We start from the raw sequence: 4535 nt of genomic DNA on the forward strand, positions 1-4535 counted from the left end.
TCATCGCGCGTACAAGATATCTCATCCGATTTCGACACCTCGACATTTTTCTCACTATCACTTTTCGTAGAAAATAAACGTTTTGGACGAAAGTCCAAACGTGTTGAACGAATGTCGCATCTTTATTCATTAATTCTCTCTATAAAGGCGACGCGTGAAGAATCGTATATATCGATCAATGGATTCGTGGATCGATAGATTCTATATAAAGAAAGAAAAGAAATATCAAAAATTATCAGGTTAAAAGATACAAATCAATTTTGAATTTTAAACTTATAATTTTTAGTCATATGTATTAATTATATACGTATTAATTAATCAAAGTTGATCTTTTGAAATGAATGAATAATACCGTGATAAATATATAACCTCGACTGCACTTCGTTCAATTCAAATCGAAATATTTTTCGTGACAAAAATGATACTGAGAAGACGACTGAAATGAGACGACTCTTAAGAGGATCGACAGATTCTAAAAAATATTAAAAATTATCAATTTAAGAGGTATTTCAATTCTAAACTAATAATTTTTAGTCATACATCTTCATCAAAGTTGATCTAAAATTATAAATATTTTTCGTGACAATATTGAGAGGTATCTCATCTAATTCTCTTTCTTTCTAATTCTTTCTATAAAAAAAAAAAATATTAAAAATCATCAGAGATATTTCAATTTTAAATTCTAAACTAATAATTTAACCTTACACCTTAATCATCAAACTTAATCTAAAATATTATAAATATTTTTCGTGACAATATTGAGAGGACGACGAGTGAAATTAGGCGAGATACCTCGCTTCGATGTTTACGTTTCTCCGGCAAATTTTCTTCTCTCTCTCTTTCTCCTCTTCCCTCTCCCTTCCTAATAGATTCGAAGAACGCACGTGTTTGGAGTGACTCGAGGCGGATTCCTTGCGCGCGTCGGATCCTCGCTACGCGACACCATCGCGATTTGATGATTCTCGAATCACCTCGTTTAAAACGATCATGCGCAATGACGCGTTTCTGGACGCGTTCCAAGCCGGCCAAGTTGATTCGTTTTCGGCAGTGAAAATTCATAATTCGTGCACGAATAATTGCTCGAACGATTGTTACGCGATTTTGAAAAGGAAGCCCGTATTCTCGAAGAATCGAGAGAATTTGTTTCTGAACGGGATCACGAAATTGTTATTGCCATTTGCTCTTTCACGAGCGAACGTTTTTTAATCCTCTTACCCATAGTAGTCTCGTCTTTGACTTCCAAATTTCTTAATATCGCATTGAGCATGGTGTTAAATATTAAGGAAATTCTAAGGAAATGAATGTTAATGGGAAATTTACATGATAATATAATTTCTCGAAGTTGAGTTTTTCTTTTTTTTTTTTTTTGCGTATATTATTAATCTGATATAAATTACGAGATTGAATAAATTTCTCTTCGATTCATCGATTGATGACCAATACCAAGTTTGTTTTTAAATCATTGAAACTAACCTAGATTGAATTTCAAGGAGTAGATAAAATTGTTCGATATATTTTTGCAGATTTTTCTCAAGTTTTCTTCTCTCGAATCATATATCTCCATTTTAACACGGGTAAAAACGCGTTTTACCGTTATACATCGAAAATCATGGGAGACGTGAGGATAATTAATTATTATTGGTATTGGCCGGAAGATCAACAATTCATCGTTTCGAGGATTATTCGAGGAGAGACGTTCGGCCCATTACCGTTGGGTTGTGGGTTTCGCAAGGTCCATTGTGATAACTAGTTATTAATGCGGGCATTTCGATTCCCCCCCTCGCTTCGCCTCTTTCTCTCTCTTTCTCTCTCCCTCCTCCTCCTCTCTGCCCCTGCCATGTAACTGACAGTAACAATCGTTATTCGAAGGAAATTTTGGCGAGCGTTACGTCGAATGGCTGGCACGTGACTCGATTGCGATTAGAGAGTCTGAATGACTGTCGAATGCACGCGTGTACCGTTCCTCGAGCGATCGTAAAAGCTTCCTCGCCGTCTCTGATTTTCCAGTCCCCTTTTCCGACCAAAATTCCAACTCCGTTTTATCGCCTTCGATCATTCGTCGCAATATATATATATATATATATATATATGTAATTCGAATTGTTCTTTGCAAATTGAGAATCTTTTAAAAATTATAATTTTAACGTTTTATTTATTTTTTCTCTTTCTCTCTCTCTTTTCTTCAAATTTTTATAAATTGAGAATCCTTTTGAAAAATTCAAGAAAAAAATCTTTTAAAAATTACAACTAGAATTTTATATTCAATTTTCTTTCTTTTTCTTCCATTCCTTTATTATTCTTCAAATTTCTATAAATCGAGAATCTTTTCGAAAGATTCAAGAAAAATAAAAAATCTTTTAAAAATTTCAAAAACAATGCGTTTTATTCATCTTTAATTATTTTTTCTCTCGTTTAAACGATTGTTTTTCAAATTTTTATAAATCAAGAATCTTTTCGAAAGATTCGAGAAAAGAGAAAATATTCTCTCGCTCTCTCTCACTCTTCCGCTCCAAGAACGATTATTTTTCAAATTTCTATAAATTGAAAATCTTTTTGAAAGATTAAAAAAAAACAAAAAATCTTCTCTTTTTCTCTTTTCCGCTTCAAGAAAGATTGTTCTTCAAATTTCTATAAATCGAGAATCTTTTCGAAAGATTCAAGAAAACCCAAAAAATCTGTTAAAAATTACAACTACAATTTTACATTCTCTCTCTCTCTCTCTTTTCCGCTTCAAAAATTTTAATCGTTCGCGATGAATTCCAAAAAGGAAGAAACAAAAAGAAAGAAAAAAAAAAACCCAACCAATAATCTTTCTCCTCGCCAACCTCGCTCTTCGCTCTTCGCGAAATGGAAAAGAAAGGAGGGAAGAAAGCGAGGGAGGGGGAGAGGAGACGGAACAGGATGAAGATAGCGTCATCCATTTCCCCGAAAAGTAATTACACGGTGGCCGGATTAAAAATAGAAGGGACAGGTTCCGAGGTTCGGAAATATTGCGGTCGCGCCAAACGAAATCGTCCCCCTCCTTCCCCGCCACCGAAGCGAAACGAGCCAGACAGAGACAGACAGAGAAAGAGAGAGAGAGAGAGCGCGCGCGCGCGCGTTTCGTCGGTCCAACGTTTCTTAACGTTTCCTCGCCCTCTTATTTCCACCGGTTCGAGGCTCAGCCCCCGAGTGAACCAGCGGAGGCATCGGTATCGGGGCGGGCAACCTGCCAAATCACACCCCGGGGAAGATAAAAACGAGAGAGGAGGAGGAAGATCGGGGGAATTATTGGCAGTGCGAAAGGAGAAATCTTTTTTATATTCTTGCACCACCGCCTTTTGTCCTTTTGCGACTCCCGAAAAAAATCGGGCGGGACGTGGCCCGAATACCGAATTCCCCAATTCGAATTTTTGCACGATATTCCCTTCTCCTCTCCTCTCCTCTTCACTCGTCAGATGAGCGGAAAAAATTGTATTAATCAAAAGGTGGTGAGAGGCAATCGCAGAGGATTCGTTCTGGATCGTTGATATTCGTTCGTAATCATTCTCAAACGAATATTAATGGGGGAACGAATGGTGTCGAGCAACGGCGTACACGAGTGCGAGAAAAGAATTTTATACGAATTTTCTCTCCCCGTATTTTCTCCTATCTAACGTCGTAATAACGTGTCAACGCTCGCTTAACCACCATCACTTTGAAAAATTCATAGGTGTTCTAACCAGCCGTGCTCGGTTCGTTAGCAACGGCCTTTTTTCATTTCTCATAAAATGGTGAAATTCGTGAGCGAGAAGGAGAATGATTCAAGACTCGAGGCGATATTTCGCAGGATATATCGAATATTGTTCGAGGACGATTACGAAAGCGTGAAATTATATATATATATATATATATATATATATATATCGAGCCCCGTTTTTAAGAATAATCGAGAGGAATAACCGATAATCCCTCGCACGAATCTCGTTCCGATCGGGACACTTTCCCGTCGCGTAATTGTCCGGATTCAAACGGAAATTTATGAACACGCATCCTCCCTCTCCCTTACCTCGATACCGCTTAACAATCTCCCATTAAATCTTTCGATTATCCCAGTTCAGTTATTATCAACCGAACCAGCCACAGTTTACTCGGATCGAACGCGTATTCGATATATTAATCGATCGCGATGTGTGTTTGACTTCTACTAACGAACCATCTTTTTTCCGTTCTTTCTTTCCTTCTTTTTTCCTTTCACCGAAAATTAAACTCTCTCTCTCTCTCTCTCTCTCTTTCTCCGGCAAATTTAGAAAAAACTTCGAGTGAGATAAGACGGTTATGAGAGATCCAGCGTTTCTCGATCTAACATTCTCCCGGCACTTGAAAATTTTTTTTCTCTCTATTACTTTGCAACGTTCGTCAATTGGATGGGCGCGCGGAGAAGGTTGAAAAACGCTGGCTCGTCGCCAGCGCGTGTTCGGTTACGCGCGCAATCGTAAAATTGTGGTCGTAATGTAAAAAAGAGCACTCACTTTCTCAGAGTGGCGAGTCGTTCCTCCTGCGCCTTGATGTACCCG

At 37.8% G+C, this 4535-nt stretch overlaps 1 protein-coding gene across 3 annotated transcripts in view; it reads right to left on the reverse strand.

Moving 5' to 3' along the window:
* The window catches only part of LOC102672951 (prolyl 4-hydroxylase subunit alpha-1), a 172364-nt gene that overhangs the window by 44962 nt on the left and 122867 nt on the right, over positions 1 to 4535 (reverse strand). The window contains exon 1 of one of the 3 annotated variants that reach the window (XM_006620248.2): positions 4491 to 4529. The exons of 1 other annotated variant lie outside the window; for it this stretch is intronic. The gene's annotated coding sequence lies outside the window, so the exon portion shown is untranslated. Of the gene's footprint in view, positions 1 to 4486; positions 4530 to 4535 lie in introns of those variants that run through there. One more of the 3 variants, XM_006620249.2, reaches the window with a different exon arrangement.

The sequence above is a fragment of the Apis dorsata genome, unplaced genomic scaffold, assembly GCF_000469605.1.
Source record: "Apis dorsata unplaced genomic scaffold, Apis dorsata 1.3 scaffold_497, whole genome shotgun sequence".
Lineage (NCBI taxonomy): Eukaryota > Metazoa > Arthropoda > Insecta > Hymenoptera > Apidae > Apis > Apis dorsata.